Source organism: Hippopotamus amphibius, chromosome 3 (assembly GCF_030028045.1).
Source record: "Hippopotamus amphibius kiboko isolate mHipAmp2 chromosome 3, mHipAmp2.hap2, whole genome shotgun sequence".
Lineage (NCBI taxonomy): Eukaryota > Metazoa > Chordata > Mammalia > Artiodactyla > Hippopotamidae > Hippopotamus > Hippopotamus amphibius.
Genome location: NC_080188.1, coordinates 131,910,912 through 131,929,839, shown reverse-complemented (window position 1 = coordinate 131,929,839; position 18,928 = coordinate 131,910,912).

Sequence of the window (18,928 nt, the reverse complement as noted above, 5' to 3'; positions counted from 1 at the left end):
GCTCCTTCCCGACTGAGATCATCCCCGCACCAGTCCCCCAGATCACTTCATTATTTCTTTGTAAATAGGGCTTTTCCTAGTCAAAATAATCACCGTGTTGCGTGCTGCTCCCACATCTGGCTTTGATTGACTCCTGCCTCCTCGGTGGACCTGCACCCCTGATGCTGTGACGGCGGAAGGCAGGCCTGCCCGCTTTCCTCCCCGCGTGAGGAGGCCGGTTCTGGGGACCCCAGTCCTGGCCCTGCACAGCCACACTCGGGCCTGGGCCTGGCTCTGCCGGGCGCGTCCCTGGTTCTGCCTTTGCAGAGGTGGGGATTTTGCAGAGTTGGGGTGCCGGGGCTCCCCCATAGCCAGACTCTCCCCTCGCTGTCGCTCCGACGGCCTGCACGGGGTTCTCGCAGGCACACAGCGTGCAGTTCACCTCTCTGGCGTCCTCTCCTTCCTGCATAGACGCATCCAGCTCCGTGCGGGAGCCCTCTGGGCACCGTCGAGAGTGTCCCTGAGGGAAGTCCTGGTTTGGGGCACCCAGCAGGCCACTCTGCAGGCAGAGGTCAGCCCTTCTTCCCCCTGACCCGCTCCCCTGGGTGGCCCGTCCCTTTAGTCTTCCCAGCCTGCGTCCCAGGAAGCCGCTCCCCCTCCCCTGACCTCCGTCCTGATGCCGGGGCCCCATGCAGGGCCCTCTGGTGCAGGAGCTGATGGAGAGGGGACACGGAGCCCCTGACACTCGGGGGTGCTGCTGTGTGGGAGGCTGTGAAGGCGCCCGAGTGCCCTCGGCATCAGGGCCCAAGGTGTCCGGGGGTTTGCGCCTCCTGCTGCCCCTCCCGATGTGCACGGCGAGCGGCCTTCCGGGACGGGTCGTGGACTGGCCCCGTGATATTCCCTATGGCCGCTGGACCCACCAGCCACAGACAGCGGGTGACAAACATCCAGACAGTGGGCTCAGGGCAGCGGGATGGCACCTGCCCACGGGAGCGTGCCCGCAGACCGCCCAGAGCAGGAGGCTTGAAAATACTCAGAGGACCACCGAGAGGGGCTGCGCCTCGTGTCCCCGCAGGCAGGGGAGGTGCCTCAGGAAGCCTTGGCGCAGGCGCCGGGCAGGGGCACCGAGGCCCCGTGGACAGCCCCGGGCGCTGACCTCATTGGGCCTCCCCTTCAGGTTGGGCTGGCATTCCGAGGGCCCGACCCGCTGATGCTCCTGCCAGGTTCTCCCTGGGCTGTCACTGGCAGCCAGGGCCCTAAATAATTCTTAAAAAAACCATGTCAGTCCCAAACTGTGTGCTATCTGATTTGTAGCCCTAATAAAACCCCATGCCTGCTGCCGGCAGGGACGCAGTGTGAGCCCGGCGGTGGAGGCCTTGTGTCCTGCTGGTGTGTGTGCACACGTGTGTGAACGAATGAGGCAGAGAGGGGTGCCCTGGGGGCAGTGGGCCCTGGCAGCTCCAGGGCGCCACCAACCCCCTGCAGCAGGAGCCCCCCACCCTGCTTTGTTGACTCACGCTGTGGCTGGAGGAGTCACAGCCTCAGTGGCGGGACATCCTCCACCGACGGGAGATGGGAGCTGGCAGAGGGTACAGCCCCTCCCTGCCTGGAGACCAAGGGGAGGGACCTGGCGGCTACGGGACCAGGCACTGTCAACCAACACATGTGACCACAGAGGAGCAGCCAGGTGCCCGGAGGGGGACGCATCTGGCCACCTGCGTGCACGCAGCCCAGCCATGCTGGCTAGAGCCACATGCTCCAGCCACCAGACCCCCATGGGGCCCAGGCCATGGTGGGCAAAGTGGCAGGGTGGCCTAGCAGGGGACCGCCATTCTGACCTTCCCAGGCCCTCCTGCAGCATCTGAGCCCGGAGCACCGAGAAACAGCAGGCCGTGGGGACCTCAGACGTGAGGAGCCCGTCTGAAGACTGCGGGGGACACAGTCTCCCCCCACCTGGTTCCTGGTGGCCGGCAGATGAGGGCCACCACATGGGCAGGGGGCTTCTCACTGCTCTGAGGCTGTGGACCTGTGAGGGCCAGGAGTCCTGCCCTCCACTCCGAGCTGCCGGCCTTGCAGCCGTGAGGCCCTCGGCTGCAGCCTCATCCTTCTTGTCCAAAATGTGGACGTGATCACACCACCCAGGGCGGAGACAGGGCCAGCCTGGCAGAAGGCGCCCGAGGGCTGCTCCCAGGACTCTGTCCCCCTAATGCCCGGTCCCCTTCTCCACCCAGGTGTGTGTGTCCCGGCTTCGTGCAAGGCCTGGAGCCCCCTGCCCGGCCTGGTCTCTGTCCCTGGGGCTGTCCTCACCACACCCAGCCGCCCATGCATCCTGCACATCCCGTGTCCCTGCCAGGCATGGTGCCTTGGTCGGGGTGAGCTCCCGCCCACGGCCGCGGTGTGGCAGGGCGGGCACAGCAGGAGGCCCAGGCAAGCGGTCGTGTCGTGGGAGGGCTCGTGGGGCACCCCAGCTCAGGGCAGGGGGGGCGGTGCTGGAAGTGGGCCCCTCCTCACTGCCTGGGGTGGCAGCCCCAAATCAGGCCCCATCCTTGAAAGTGCCACAGGCCTGCTGGTCTAGGACAGAAACCTCCCTTCGAGCTGGGCCCCCATCCACACGGCCCCCCAGCTGCTTGTCCCTCCAGAGCAACAGCAGGGGCTCTCTCTCCTCCAGACCCTGGGCAATCTCAGCCTACTGGGGGGGGGGTCCCCAGAGGTGCCCCCAGCCCCATGGGCTGCCTCCCACTGGCCCCTGGCATCTGTGCCCCTCTGCCTGCTCTCCTCTGCAGTGTGGGGCCACCGCGGGTCTGCCTGGTCTCAAGGGGTCAACCAGCTGCAGGGGTTTCGTGCTGCTGCTGGTTCTCTTTCCACTTAGGATAAGAAGGCCCCCCATCCCCAGATTCCCTCCTTCTGTGTCCCTCGGCCCCGGTGCCCCTCAGATCTGGGCTTGTGAATTTCCTCTCCCGCTGCTCTGCTGGGGGGCCCACTGGGCCTTGAGGGGCTTCAGGAAAGGCCCCCACCCCTTGCCTCCCGAGGTGCCGGTGTGGCTGAGTGTGTTGGGGTGATGCACCCAGAGCTCCAGCCCCGAGATTCTGGTCACTTGTCCCCAGAGCCCAGAGCCCATGACCGGGGAAACCCCCTCTGGGTCCTGGGGCCTCCGGGTGCGTGACCGTGCTGGGCTTGTCCTGTGTCCCCAAGAAAAGGCAGCCCAAGTTCCAGAAGGTGCTCCTAAAAATAAAAGGCAGGCGTGAGGCCCTGTGGGGCTGGTCCCGAAGGAGGCCAGAGAGATTAGGACCAGCTGCCGCTCTCGTCCCCGGCCTGTCCTCACCTCCCAGAACATCCCCTGCTTCCCTGTCCCCAGGCCTCACCCCGGCTAAATCCGCCTTGGCCCCTTGGCTGGTACAAAACAGGAAACCTGTGTGTTCCGAGCCTCCTTTGGGGCTTAGGGGTAAGGGGAGCCGGCAGCTGCCCGAGGACAGTGGTGAGCACCACCCTTTCTCTGAAAATATCGTGCTGCCGGCCTGAATGCCGGGGGCCCGCGTGCCAGCCCTCCCGACTCCAGCTGAAACCGAAATAGCTTCGGGAGGTGGACGCAGCTGTCCACATCAGTCAAGATGACCCCAGCCAGAACGGCGGGTGCAAGCTCCCCTGAACTCAGGCTTTTCCAGGGGCTGCTCGCTGGGGGTTCCCAGACCCCAGGGCCGGGGCACGGCAAGGCCCCCCGTGAGGCCCCCAGGAGAGGGATGGAAAGTGGCCACACTGGCCGTTCCAAAGCCTTGGCTGAGGCCCTGGCCTCAGTCCCTGATGTCGGCGCAGCTCCTCCTGGCCTCTCCGCCCCACCCAGGGACCCTGCGCAGGCTGGGGTACTGGGCGCGTGCCCCGGGCCAAGCAGGGGGACAGACTGCGGGGGCGGCTGGGGGACCAAGGCCACGGGTGACCACAGAGCAGTCACGGGGTGTGGGGGCGCCGAGCAGGACACAGGACGGGCAGAGTCGCCGAGGGTCTGTTTGCAGGGTCAGAAAGGCAGGGAACCAGGAAGCTCCCGGCAGCAGGAAGCTGGGACCTGAGAGCCACGAGGAAGAGGCTCCAGAGGGCAGGGTGGCCGCGGCCGGAAGGCTCCGGGCCGGGCGGTGGCCCCGGGGCCGGAGGGGGAGCAGGCGCCGGCCAGGCGTGCTTGGCCTGGCACGCCAGGCCACATGCTTGCCCATGGGGCTCATGGAACATTCTTGCGGGGGGCCGGGGCCGGGCCCGAGGTGTGTGTGTCCCGGGGAGGGGGCGCCGGGCGCTATAACAGGCGGCACACGGCACACTTAGTCACCTCTGAGGTATGGCTCCCGGCCTCGCCCCGTGTCGTTGCCATGGCAATGCCGGGAGGGGCCGCAAACAGCCCCAAACAGAGTGGCCCCCTGACTCCTGGTCGTCCCCTCGAGGGGTGGGACACTCGGAGAGACACTGCCAAGTTTGGGAGAAGAAGCTTGCAGGCTGGCCTCGCTCCAGCCCTGCCTTGGGACGTGTGCACCCCTGTCCCATCCCTGCCCCGCCCAGCCCAGAGCCCAGATGCCACGCGGGAGCCTGTACACTGGGGGCGGGGGCCTGGGGCAAGGTAGCCAGGGCCCCGGGGTTCAGGGTACCCCAGAACTTTAGGGTTTGTCAAGAGAGGGGCTTGAACAGTTTGAAACCCACGTTCCAGGAGCTCTCAGGGCATCAGCTCACAGAGAAGCCCCCTCCCAGCCCACGTGCCTCTCCTTCTGTTAAAACAGGGACCCAGTGACCCCATCGCAGTTTTCCCTACCCTTCAGACTGTTGGGGTCCCAGACCATCCGGGGGGGGGCTTGTTGCAGCAGGCGGGAGGTCACCAGGATGGATCCCCAGGGCGGCCACCTGACGGGGGCAGTAGTGTCACAGGGTGAGAAGGCAGTCAGTGGCATCCTGCAGCCCGGGGGCCCTGCCCCCAAGAGAGGCATCTTCCCACAACCCCCTCCCCAGGAATGCGGCCCCAAAACTCAGGTCTGGCACCCATGCACCCAAGAGGCACCCACCCACCTTTCTGGGGTGCCTGCCCAGCCTGAGCTGTGATCTGGGCAGGGAAGCCTCAACACAGGAGTCTGGGGGTTCGCCAAGGGCTGAGGGGGAGGCTTTGTTCCAGGCGGGGACCGTTGGGGACCACCTAGAGAACTTTTTCGGCACCAAGGCAAGCGCCAATGGTTTGGGGTCCTTCGTGCCTCTTCCATCCCTTCCCGACCAGGCTGACACCGGGCCGACCAGGACAGTCTGAATCCCAACACTTACACCCAGGCTCGGCCCCGGGGGCTGACAGCTGGGGTGGGGCCAGCGCCAGGGCCTCGGGTGGACGACAGTGGCCCCCCATGGACCTGGCCTGGAAGCACAGATGCACATACACCCCGTTCCCCAAGGGCGGCACCATCACCCTGGAGGGAGCCAGACCCTGCCTGGAAAGGTCGTGTGCGGTGACGGCCGAGCTGTCCTTTCAGCTCAGCTGTCGGCAACCTGAACCCTCCACGCTGGTCGGGAGCCTCGAGGCCTAAATTAGGCCCAGGGGAGAGGCCGTTGTATCATGGGACGTCCAGGCCACCGTGGCAACAGAAATGTCCGGTCCCAGTGCCAGAGAGTCCCGTCCACCCAGGAGGGTGGCCAGCAAGAAGCGTCTCCAGGAAAGCCCACATGTATCCACGCGTGGACGCCCGGTCTGCGAGGGCCCACTGCCAGCCCCTCCCCAGCCCAAGCAGGCCCCCAGCCCCTGCCCTGCGGCCCAGCGTCTGCAGTCTGTGTTAAGGGGATCTGGTTCACCCCTCCTTGCGTGGCTGCATCTTATCTCTGGGAAAGAGATTATGGGGTTTCTGACATTAAATTTTCATGAAGTTTTCAGCAGGTACTTTGAAAAGTACTTTTCCCCGAATAACACCTGGAGGGGAGGACGAGAAGGATGTCAGGTTTGCTCACACGAGACTTTGAACCTGGGGTGGGAGGGGCTCGCCCCCCGTCAAGGCCCCCTCCACAAGATGGCCAGTGCCTCCCCCTCCCCGAACGCGTGCTAGGGATTCCGGCCTGGCTGGGGCTTGGCTCTGGCCAGATCCCCTCCAGGCCCCTGGATGCGTGGCGGGTGCCGGGGTGGCACGAGATCACGCTGGGTCGAGTGGTCCATCAAACATTGTTCTTCGTCCCGGGCGCCGGCTCCAGGCAGCCCTGCTCGCGTCTGCGGGGGCACAGGCGGCCCTCTGTCCCGGTCCCCGCCCCCAGGAGAGGTGAGCAGAAGGGGCTGTGGACTGGGGACTGCGCAGCGCCCTGGTGGCCCCGCGGTCCCGGCTCCGTTATCATCTGCGGGCGGCGGTAACCGAAGGGCCTGTCCACGTGTGTCTTTGGGTGACCGAAGGGCCCGCTTGGAAAATCTAGTCTCAGGCTCGTCTGATGGGTCGTTTTGATTTGGGATTTGCAAACATCGGTGCCACGAGAGGTCATCCCACTGACCCCAGCCTGCCTCATTATGTCACAGCCAGATCGCTGTGACACCTGATGGAATCCAGAAGGCCCCGAGCGGGCGGGTGGGCGGCAAGCGGAGGTGGGGGCGGGGCGGCCGGCCGGGGGGCTGGGGGCTGCCGGCCCCACGTGCCCCGTGCTACCTGCACTCTGGGCAAAAGTGGCCGCCCTCGTGCCCCACGGCCCCAGCAGGCCGGCCTAGGCCTCCACACCCCGAAGCTAGCCAGGCTCTCCGAAGCTAGCTGACTGCTCTGAAACTTCGGCCAGGTCCACGTGTCCTCACGGGCCTGACTCCGTGCTGGACGCTGCCCCTGCTCCTCCCCGCCTTCCTTCCCACTGCCTGGGGGGCAGGGAGCAGTCCCAGGTGCCACCCTCCCACCCGGTGCCCTCCACCTTCCAGCTCCACAGAGCCCCACGTGCCCCTCATTCTGGCGGGACGGAGAGGCTCCCGCCCTGCCCGGCCCTGGCCTGGCTCCTCTGTGCCCCCCACCCCACTCTCCCACCGCCAGGTCCCTCCTGGGCCCTCCCTCCTGCCTCCCACAGCATCTTCCTCAGGGAACGGAATTCCCAGGCTTGATCCAAGACCCCCTTCCCTCTGATGAGCTCCCCGGGAACCCGGACGAGGACCGCACCTAACAGAAATCACCTCGAGGTCCAGCTCTCGGTCCCACTCCCCATCGAGACCGTCCATCTGGCCTTGCCGCGACTCCAGTCGTTCCTCTTTCCCCGACAGACCCTGGGCCCACCTGCCGGCCTGGCCCTGTGAATCTGGGTCCTTCTTCTTCACCTCACACCCCAGCTTTGCCCACTCACACCCTCTGTGACCTGTAGAGAGTGACCGCCCGGGCACACCCGGGTCTTCCACGTGCCCACCAGGCCTCGTCCTTCTGGAAGACCCTTGAGGTTTGCCTCTGGGCTGCTCTCTGAGACCCCTCCCGGCAGCCTCAGGCCAAGGACTGCCCTGCAGCCCCTGTCTTTCGGGAGCAGGCGGGAGCTAGTCAGCCTTGAGGTCAAGCCTCCTCCATCAGGAGGGGTCCCGTGGGAAACAGGGGCAGAGGACGGGCAGACGGGGCGGGGGTGCATCGTGGGAAGGTGCCCTCAGGGGCCGGCAGAGCTGCGGCTCCATCTGCTTCCTTCCTCCTCCCTCTGCTCCCAGGGGAAAGGTACGCCGACGTGCAGGGTCTCAGAGGAGGCACGAGGGGGGGCAGCAGCAAGGGCCCCCCAGGGGGCATTGGACACCGGGTGGATGTTTAACCCTCTCCCTGGTGACGCTGGTAGCCCGGCCTGGCGTGACCAGGCAATCCTGTCCCCGGGCACGGAGCCGGCAGCTCTGGTGGCTACGGTGCCCTGGAAACGGGAGATGGGGCAGCAGTGCCCTAGGCTGGGCAGCCACCTCCTTCCTGTCCCCTCTGAGCCTGGCCTGAGGGCTCAGCCGGTCAGCACTTTCTGCAAACCCCACACGCAGCAAACAGAGCGTGGCCAGCCGGTCAGCGGCACACCTACGGGGGGACGGCCGGCCAGGCCCCGCCGTGAGCCAGGGGCTCGGCCATCTTCCCCGGTCACACTCCCCGCCATGCTGTCTCCCTCCTTCTCTGGGGTCTCTCGTTTCTCCTTGCCCTTCCTGGCCGCCCCGAGACCCTCCCCAAATCCCGGGGGGGAGGAAAGTGGCCAGGGCACCCTCTTCCCTGCCACACCCCCCAGCTGGCTGTGCTCCCTCTTCCTGCTGCTGAGAGAGGCAGGCGAGCCCCCAGAGAAGGGCACCCCAGACCCGCTTGGAGCCCGGCGGGTGGCCGTGGCCCCAGGGAGCTGGATCCAGACGACTGGCCAGTCCGTCTCTTGGGATGGGAAGCCCTGTTCGAGTAAGGCCTCGGCCAGCTAGGCCTGGGGACGGGGTTGTTTCTGGATCCCCTGTCCCCCGCATTTCCGTGGGGCCCAAGTCCGGTCCCACCGAGGTTCTGTGAGGCATGCTGAGGCCACAGGGTGGCCCGAGGGTCACACGGTAGGGTGAGCGGCAGTGAGTGTTCATCCAGGGCTGTAATGTGGTGGACTCCGGGCCAAGCTTGCACGGTCCCCACAGCCACCAGCGCACGGCTGCTCCATCTCAGACCAAGATGCTCAGGCCCCGACGGGGGGACCACTTACTTGCCCAGGACAGATACGGCCCCTCCAGGCCAGACCTCCCTTGGGCCCAGGACAGGCTCCAGCTGCCCCAGATGTGGTGCTTCCTCCAGCCGTTGCCACAGAGAGACACCCTGGCCCCTGCCGCTCAGTACCCCCCACCCACCCCACCACTAGCCTACACAGCTTCCTCGGGAGCTGGTCAGCAACATCTCTCCCCAGGCCACCATCTCCATGGCCCAGAGTCCCTCTGAGTCCGGTCTCACCTGGTGACCCTCTTGCTGCGGTGAGGGACAGACCGGGAAGGAGGTAGAAGTTTCCAGGAGGGTGCTGGGAGGTTGGAGGGGCTGCAGTGGGGACAAGTGGAAATTTAGAGAGAGAGGGTGTGGAGGAGAGAGCAAGGGGGATGGACAGCTTGGGGCCTTGAGGAAGGGACCAAACCACGAGCCTGGAAGATGGAAAGGAGGGGGGTGGGGGTGATGGAGACCTCCCTCCGCCGTGGCCAGAGAGAAGGGTGTCCTGACGGCCACTCTTGTGGGGAGAGGAGAGAGCTGAGGAAGCTGGCGGGGGTGGGCAGGGAGTGAGCAGTGTCCACCCGTCCGAAGAGCAGCCTCTTCCGTCCTTGCTGAGGGAGCAAGGTGGGCGCCATTTTGTGCGGCTCTGTGTGCCCGTGGACGCCCTCGGCCTCCCTGCGGGCCGCTGGAGTCCCTCCCGCGGCAGACGAGGCTGAGAGAGCTGTATCTGCATCTTGGAGGTGCACAGTGGGGAGGGCGCACGGGGGGGTCCGAGGCCACATTTTGCCCTTGCGGCAGCCCTGCTGGAGGCTGGGGCGTCTTTGGGCGATGTGGGGAGCATGGAGGAAGGAGGGGCCCTGGAGAGACGGTGGGCTCTGGAGCTGGCCGAGCAACCCTCACCAGGCTGAGGGCAGGGCCCTGGGGACCCGGGTCCAGGGGCGAGGTGTTCCACCCAGACAAAGGGGCCAAGTGGTGTTGAGTAACTCAATCAGAAGAGATGTGGAGGAAACTTCTAGAGGCCCTGAGCTGCTTCCTCATCCCTGTTCCTTTCCTAGGACACTCCACCGGACAGAGATGGCGCCCAGCGCTGCTCCTAGGGCCGGCTGGGCCCGACGCCCTGCAGCCCACTGTGGACCCCGACGCACGGGGCCACGATTCCCCTCTCCTCTCTGGGCTTCTGTTCTCCTTCCTGATGGGATAACAGCCCCATCGCCCCATCTCCACGGGGCTGGGGCTAGAGGGCGTCTGGAGAAAACCCCGAAATGCAAAGCACTGTGGAGTTCAAGGCCCAAGTCTGGGGAGGGCAGGATAAAGGTGGAGGGTGAGGACCAGACTCCTGGTGCCTCTGCTTAACTGGTACTAATGACTTGCTTAGGTCAAAGGGTTGGGGGCTGGGGAATTAGGGTGAGGGGCACAGGAGCCTTTTCCTGATGAGTCTGCTTGTCCCAGAGGATAAGTAGGGCACACGGCCGCAGCTCACCTGCCAGCGGCAGCCGGCGCATGCGTGCCTATCAGAGGGCGCCCTTCTGGGACGAGGGCAGGCTCTGCTCGCTGTCTCTGGGACGCCAGGATGGGAGGAAGCAGGCTGACATCATATGGGGTTGGGGACGTGACTCATTTCGGGGTGGGGGTGAGCGCCTCCCTGGGGCCACCACTGAGCACTTGGGTGCCAGGGTCCCGGCTGGGGGGCTGGCGGAAGGGACGACCGTCTCCAGGTGGGACTCTGGGTGCCCTGCAGCCCTCAGAGCTGGACTCTGGGACTCTCCTTTGGTGAATGGTCACCAAAGGGAGGCATCACCCCCTCCGGGGCAGGCACCCCAGCCAGCCCCCAGTCGCATCCTCAGAGCCCACAGAGGGCCCCCACCTGGCCCTCCTGCGCCAGGCTGGACCGTGAGGCTCTTCAGGGACTAGCTCCAGCCTGGATGTCTGGGAACTGACCTGTCCCAAGCTGGAGGCTGAGACGCGGTGGCGGCGGCCGTGCTGGGCTCCGGCCCAGGGTGGTCTCCAGGTTGGTGCTGGGGGCTGGGGGGAGAGGGTTGCTTTTCATGGTTTGGCTGAGGGGATGGCAAAGATGTCCTCTGTCCCGGCCTGTGTGCCTCCTTCACCCATGGACATGGCCGCACACCGGTCTCCATCACAGGCCCATCCTTGACCGTCTCACCGAGACGCGGGGACCCGCAGTGGCTGCTCCCCCTCGGCCGGCTGGGAAATGGCCCCACGATGCAGGGCGCCGCCAGGGTGGCCGGGGATTGGTCACCGCCTGAATGTCCCCGGACGGATGCCCGTGTGCCCTTGGGCAGCCTTCCCCTCAGACAGGCTGTCCAGGCCGGGAAACCCTAAGCCAAAGGGATTAAGAAGAAAGGACAGAATCGGCCGTTCCTTTGGCTGTGCTCGTTTGAGTCTCATTTAGTATATATTTGCTCAGTGGGTGAAAACACGGAGGTGATGGTGCCAAGAGCCCGGACGCACTCCCATCGCTCAGGTCAGCCTGTGTGGAGGCTGCCCTGCCCCCGCCCCAGCCCCCGCCCCCCAGCCTGCCCCGCCCCGCCCCCCAGCCTGCCTCCCCCGCGCCATCTTGCACATTCCCGGGGTCAGCCAGGAGGGCTCTGGGATGAAGGGGTGGGGATGTGCGGGGGACCCTCAGCGTGGGCGCCTGAGCCAGTCCCCCGGGCCCCAGGGCCCCGCCCGGCTGCCGTTCCCCGCCCCCAGCCCAAGGGTCCTCCCTGGAGTCTCTGCTCCACGTGGGTTAGGAGCTGCGAGCCTCCTGGCCCACGCTGGGGGCTCCTCCCCAGACCCCGACCCCTTCCCACCCGGGACCCAGGTGCCTCCTGTCAGCTGAAATGCACCTTGAGGGGGGTCTGGGCATCCAGAGCGCCTGTGACTGCAGAGCTGGGGTCTCTGGCTGCCCGGCTGGCCGCCCTAGGGTCCCCTGGGCATCCTCCTGGCTCCGTCACCTGCTGGAGGCATCCTGGGGTGTGGGGAGGTGGGGGAGGGCCAGGAGTGTCCTTCCCAGGGTGAGGCTGGTGGGAAAAGCAGTAGGACCCCTCCCACCTGTCAGAAACGGGCTTTGATGGTGGCCCTAGCTGCAAATACTCCAGGTCCCTTTGGGGAGGGCAGAGGGACCCCAGGGCATGTACCAGGATCCGAACCCCCCCAAATCCACCCCCTACACCCCATCCTGGTCTCCTCCCCTGCCAGGCTCGGAGTGGGCCTGGGTCAGTTCCACTCTGCCAAAGCCCCCAGAGTGCTGGCTGGGAGGGATGGGGGCAGGGGCAGACCATACTCCCCCCCGCCAACTCTCAGACCCAACTACTTAGAGTAATGAGGTCCAGGTGGCCCCGCGCGAGCCTGCATCCTCGCTGGCTGCAGGGCCCGCCTCCCGCCCAGGAGCAGCTAATGACAAGCAGAGGCTGGAAGGTGAGACCCCCCTTTGCTGTCAGGGCTGTGCAGCCGACCCTCCAGCCGGCAGGTGGCAGCGGGGCCCCGGCCTCGTCCCGTGACGGGTCACTCAGCTGCTGCCTTGGGACACAGACCCCTCCGTCACATCCCCATCTGTCCACCCAGGGCCCCACCGCCACAACCCAGCCCTAGGACTTGGGGAGGCCAGTGGACATTTCTGAGTCTCAGGTGCCCACTGAGGAGGTGACACAGAGCAGCCTCCCTGTCTGTCTGCCTCCAGGGGTGAGGCCCAAGGAGGCCTGGCAAGCCAAGGGGCGTCTGCTTGGGAAGATGAAGAGCCCAGAGAGGTGGTGATGGTTGCACAGCAACCGGAAGCTGCTTGAAGTCGCTGCTCTGTTCCCTGACAGATGGGCCCAACGGCGGTTTCTATGTCACATATATTTTACCCCAATAAAGCAAACCCCACTCATGGGGCTGTAGAACGAATGAACTGAGGACTGTCTGCAGGCGGCGTCCCTCTCCCCATGGGCAGCGTCCCAGGGCGGCAAGGTGGCGTCCCGCTGGGCTGGCCCTGGGCCTCCGCACTGGCTGCCCCCTCATCCCTGTGCCCACCAGGAGACTGTCTCCTCCCCCCGATCTGTGCAGAGTGGCCCTGCCTTGGGCCAGGCCAGCTGTGGCCGCTGGTGGGTGAGACGTGGGGACACGAGTTGGGGAAGGCACGCGGGTTCCAGGCGCCCTCAGCACGTCCCCTGGCAAATGCCGAATTCCTCCCCTGGGAAAGTGGCCGGGTACGCTGGCTGGGCCTGCAGGGTGAACGTGGGAGGAGTCGAGGGGCGTTCTGAAAAGTTCAGAAAGGCAGCAGGAGAGGGCCCCCCCCCCGCGCACAAGGGCACAGGGTGAGGGGGTCACGGGACGCACATTTTCAGGTGGCGGGGCCCAGACCACAGTCAGCCCAGGGGGACGCCAGGCCACGCTGACTTGGGGTCCTGTCCAGTGGGCAGGGGACAGAATTCTGATTTTTATTACAGGGAGGATGGGAAAATGGCCGCTGAAGGGGGGTCGAGTCAGAGCTGCGAGGAGGAGAGGGCCAGAGCTAAGCGAGAACAGGCGGGCCAGCTTGGGGGAGGCCCAGGGTCAAGGCCCACAGAGGGCCTGCTGGCCTCGGCCCGAGACCTGAGTGTCGGTGCAGCCCACCCCGGGCCTCCGTCCAGCGAAAAAGTGCTGGCCTTGCAACTTTGGACCGATCAAGACCGTTGTGCAACTTTGGAGTGACTGAGACCAGGGTGGCCTGGGAACCGTGTGCAAGGAGGCCTGGAGTCTCGCTTCTCAGCAGCAAAGAAAGTCCCCCGTTGTCAGCCAGGAGCCCGTCTTTGGCTGCAGGGCCGGGCACCCCGCGGCCACGCCGTCTACTCCTCCCAGGCCTCCAGCTGTGCCTGTGAGGATCCTGGACCCCTCGAGGTGGGCTTGGGGGTCACAGCCCCTGGCAAGGCCTGCCCTGGGCACACCTGGCCGGGGCTGCCCCCACCTGTCTCCTGGCCCAACCCACACTCTAGCCCCTTCCAGGAGGGAGCCTTGCCCTGGGGGAGGCCCGTTCCATGGTCATCTGGGGTCCTGTGTGTGAGGCCCGCCTGCAGGGTGTGTCAGGGTTGGCCGGCCCGTCCTACGTCCCATGAGAGGGCGTCAGGGCTGGTACCCGCGCTCGGAGCCAGGTGACTGGGCCCAGGCAGATGGACATTCCTGGCAAAGCCTGTGGCCAGCAGGACACATGGTCCCTGTTAGAGCCCATCTGCCTCCCTCCAGGGCCCTCGGAGGCAGAAGTCCTGAGAAGCAGCGGAACAGGGCTGCCGGCAGGAGGGGTCTGGGTAGAATTCCCTCACAGCTTTCCCATGACGCCCCCGTAATCTGGGCTCCTGTCCTTGGCACCCCCGCACCTCACAGCTGCCCGGCCCAGCCAGCTGCTCCTCCCCCCGCCCGGCCCAAGGCAGAGCAAGTGTCCGGGCACCACAGCCTTTTCCCATGGCAGGGATGGGGTGAGGGCGGCGAGGAATCTGAGGAGGAAGCAGCAGTGGCCCGAGAATTTGGAAAATGCGTCCAACTGCTTGGAGCACTGGGAAGATGCCGGCAGGGGGATTAGGAGGAGGGGAGGGTGGATGCACAGTCCTGGGTGGGCCGTGACGGATGGGGCAGCCGGGGGCTGCGGCAGGAGAAGGGAGCCCTGTCCGTGAGGGAGCGCCTGGGGGAGCAGCTGTTTCCATCCATCAGCCTGCCCCCCTGCCCCCAGCATCTCATCAAAGACCTTCAGCCCCTGACTGGTGGGGGGCTGGCTCGCTGCCCTAGCCCTCACGGGCCCCCGTCAGACGACGGGGGTTCAGGGCATGGGGTCCTCGGAGGCCGAGGCTGGACCCCGCCGGCCACCTCCTCTGCCGGCTCCATCTCCTCTCTCGCCCTCACCCCAGGGGCCCGAGTCCCTCCAGGCTGGGCCCTCCGCGGGGGCTCCCCTCAGGGAAGGGGGCCGAGGCCGCAGTCTGGTGGGTCTGGCCCCTGGGAACCCTCCGGAACAGCAGCTGTCCCCGCTGCTTGGAGCTGGCTGACAGGTTTGCCCAGCCCCCTGGGCTAAGCCCTCCGTGATTGATTATAGTGGATACTCACACCAGGGGGAGTGAGCCTGGCTAAGCCCAGCAGCTGCTCGGAGGGGCCGAGGGGGGCTCGGGGCGCCTCCTCCGTCCCCCACACCCGCCTCCCTCCAGCCCTGCCTGCCTGCACTGGCTTCACCCGGAGTGGCCGGACCCCGGACCTGCTCCTTCCCCTCTCTGGGGTCTCCAGGGAGGACCCCCCACACCCTCCTCCTCCCCCCGAAGTGGAAGGAGCTTGGCGGCCACGGCTTTGGTGACCTCACATAAACCGGGTCGTCTCTGGCCCAGCCGAGGCGTCCGCGGGCATGACGAGGTTACAGCTGCCCCCACCAGGCCCAAGTCAATCCGCAGCCCCGTAGAAGCGGACAATCACACTGCCCGCTCAGGGCGGGGGGTGCTTTGCTCCAGGGGACAGAGGTGCCCCCAGGACGCAGAGACACCACAGGGCAGTCGTTCCCAGGGGGAGAAGGAGTGGGGCGTGGACAGGGGTGCTGGGACCACCAGCCTGCGGGAACGTGCGTCCCTAGGGGGCGGACCCTGAGTTGGATTTTGACCTGGAAAACAAGGCTTTTTCCAGCAAAGGGGAAGGGGGCCGCGCGGGCCCTGACCCCTGGCTCTGGCGTTTGCTCAGCCAACTTTGCAGAGACCCGGCACGCTAATCCCCTGGGCTGTTGACTTCTGCGCCCCCACCCCCGTGGCCTCCTCACTTGCTTCACCTCTCTGCCCCCGCGGCCCCTCCCTCCACGCCGCGGCCTCACTGGCTCCCGGCACCTCCAGAGGTGCCTGGGAAATGGCACTGCCCGGCATCTCGGCGCCTGCCCGCCCACAAGGAGAGCAGGAGGGGCTGCTGCCCCGTCCCCCGTGGCCCCTGAGTGCTGGGCACGGGCGCTGGCCGCTGCGCACGGACAGGGGTGGGAAAGTCCATGTGAGAATATCCCGAAGGCCAGCCTGGGCCCCAGGGGCGCGGGGCCCGGCGAAGGATTCGTGCCGCCCACCCAGCCGGCAGAGGGGGCCCAGGGTATGGGCCCCCCCACGTCCTGGTCCGTGGCCTACTCTCTGCGGGGGGGTCAGAGGGGAGTCCACCTTACGGGGCTTCTTTACGCCCCAACCTAGGCTTCCCACAGGGGCAAGGGGCTGTGCTGGGGCCACCACCGCGGCTCCTCCTGTCCCTCCAGTCCCCCCGCCCAGGAGCCCTCCCAGGGCAGGGGTAATTGAGGGAAATGCAAGCCACATGCCTCGGGCTCATTTACACTTAATTCAATACAATGAGCTTCCCGGGGCCTTTGATGTCCCAGGACCTGCCGGCCTTTAGTGCTTTGTGGGCTGCAAGACAGGAAGCCATGGGCCTGGGGGCAGAGCCGGGCGCCTCCTCCCCTCTGCAGCGGGCTGTCAGGGACCCAGGGGCCGGTACCCTCTTGGGGGAGGGAAGGCATCTCTCCTGTACCCTGGGCACCTCCCCTGACATGGGCAAGCACGGGCATCCTCCAGGAAGAGCTGGGCCCCTGGGCGGGAGGGACCGAGGGGCCTGGCAAGAGCAGGAGGTAAGGTTTGGAAAGCAGTTTCTGGGGCTGGGTGTGCACCCGTCAGGAGCAGCCCCAGGCCACCTCACTGACTCCCTGCCACTGAACCGGCCTCCTGACCAGCCCTGGGCTGTGGGTGGGGGTCGCACCAGGGGGCAAGGACCAGCAGGTGCAGCTGGGGACAGGCTCTGGGAAATCACCTAGAGCAGGGGCCACGGGGCCATCCACTGGCCCAGCCTCCGCCTGAGGGCCGGTGGGTATGAGGGTTCCAGACCCTCGCTGCCGGTGGGGTGGGGACGGGAGGCTGCCTGAGCTCTTCCGGAGGGCTTCCTGGAGGTGGGGGTTCACAGAGGACAGAGAGGGTTGGGGCAGACTACAGGTCGAGGTGGACACAGCAGGACTGGAGCGCAGGGCTGCCCCGGGGTGTGGCGTGAACACACAGGAGCAGGAGCGAATGTCCGAGAACTCCAGGCCTGGGGTGATGGGGCCAGCGGGCTGGCCAAGACAAGCCAGCCCTGCTGGGTCTGCAGGGGTGTCAGGGCCGCTGGGGCACAGGAGACCGAGGACAGAGCCCAGAGCTGGGCTCCACGCCCTGACCGCCTGTAGTCGGTGTCCCCCAGGACAGCCCCTAGCCCCTGCCCCCGCCCAGAGGGCCGTACAGGCTCTGGGAGGGGGACAGCTGTTTGTCTCTCCACATTCCAGACTCAGGGCCAAGCATTTGGGTGAGGCTGTTTTTCTTAAAAAGTGTCATTTGAAAATAAACAGTGTTCCTGGCGCTTCTCTGATTGCCTAAGTCCCTAGGGCGCCGTAGGCAGGCAGCGTCTGGGGGTGCAGGTGGCTGGGGGTCTCCCGGCCGGGTCAGCCTGTCACCTCCCGGAACAGGCCTTGCCCCTGAGAAGACCCACGGGGGCGGGGGCTTCCCCGACCAGACGGCTCTGGAGGCTGGGCCACCCCCGCTGGCACCCAGAGCCGGGGAGATCACTGGGGAAGAGGTGGCCTTCCTGGTCCCAGGGCAGGGCCAGGCCCAGCTGGTCTCAAGGCCCAGGGACTGCGTGGGGTGCCTGGCGGTGGCTGGGGGGACTCCTAGCCTGATTCCTCAGGCTTTCTCCTACACACCCGGGGGTCTGGGGGCTGAGGCCCCCTCCCACTTCCACCTCTGCTCTTAGTTCCCTCCCTGAGCCCTGGAACCTGAAGGGTCTGGGCTTCCTGGGGGGCTTCCCACCATGCCACAGCCCCCGCTAAGCACAGCCTCTCTGAGGCAATGGGTACTTTCTCCTCTTGGAACAAAACCCAGCCCCACACGTCCCAGGGCTCATTTGAGCCTAGGCCCAACCATGATTTCTGGGGGCCATGCTGGGGGTTGGGAGAAGCTGTCTCCCACCTGCACACTGACCGCTGCCCACAGGGCAGGTGCACCCGTGGGCCCCCAGGCAGGTATGAGCAAGGCCTGGGCTGTCCATCTGGGGAGAGGTGTCTAGATCCCAGCCGGCCTATGGGCTTGAGCCCTGCCGCGGCCGCAGCGGTGTCTGGAAGCAGGGCTGTGCTCTCCTCGCCCACCCCACACACCCGATTCTCTCCCCCAGGCCGGGGGTGGGATGGGGTGGGCAGGAGGCAGAGGGAGCTGGCTTTGGGTCGTGGAACCCCCCAGGCCTGCTCCTGGGCCCGGCACCCCCTTGGGAAGGTGTCTGGGGTAGCACGTTTTAGGGGGCCCCTGTGGCCTGTGGTGCTGCCTAGACACGCCCCGTCTGTGCCTGCCCCCCCACCCCAGGCTCAGCAGGGACCCCTGGCATGCAGGGGGCTGGGAATCTGGGTACAAGGGCCTCCCTGCTCAGAAGGAACCAAGTGCCCCTGGGAGGGGTCCGTGAGCAGAGCAGCAAGTCCCGGAGTCCGAGCAGCCTTAGAGAGAAAGGGTCTTCCTGGGTGGGCGTCCAGTGGGGAGGCCAGCTCTGTCCCCGCCCCCAGACCCCCGCAGCACATGACATTGTGGAGCCGGCCTGCGGACGTGCCGGGGCGAGGGGCTGCCCGCCCACCCCCAGAGCCGCACACCGCCCTTTCCCCCACTTCGTGCATGCCGGCCCTGAACCCCCGTCCATCCGGGGAGGGGCCCAGCCCCGCTGGCCCTGTTTGAGCTCTAGGGTCAGTGCCCGGGACTTTGCCTGGGGGGTGCACCCCAGGGCCCACGCGCTCCCCGTCCCTCTCGTCTGCCCACTCTGCCTGGGCTGGGGAGTGGGTGGCGGGAGGTGGGATTACACAGAGACCCGCCTTCCTCTTCCAGCTCAGGCACGGAAGACTTTCACCTTCCAGAAACTTCCTTCTGTTTCTTTGCATCTGTCCCATAGGCCCATCTTACACTCTAGGGCCGTCTTCCTGCAGGTGGATGTCCCCTCATGGAGGGTGGTCCCTAGGGGACCCCCGTTTCCCCTGACCCACAAGCATGCACAAAGCCAGAGGGAAGTGTAGACCGAGGGGTCTGAGGCAGCTGCGCCCACTCCTGCGGGTCCCCTCAGTGTCTGTGGGCACTCAGGGTCCCCTCCCATCTCTCTGTGGGATTCAGGGAGCGACCCTTGTCTCCACTAGAAACTTCTTGTTGGTACAGACGTGTCCCCCTGAGGCCCGCTTGCGGTTCTGGTAGAGGGGACCCCGGTCGAAGCTCACCCCTTCCTGGCAGCTGGAGGCCAGGACACCCTGTTTGGGACCTGAAGCTGCTCTTGCAGGAGGATTCCCCAGACCAGCCGGCAGCACCTCTGCCCGGGGCACCCGGGGGTGGACAGGGGCC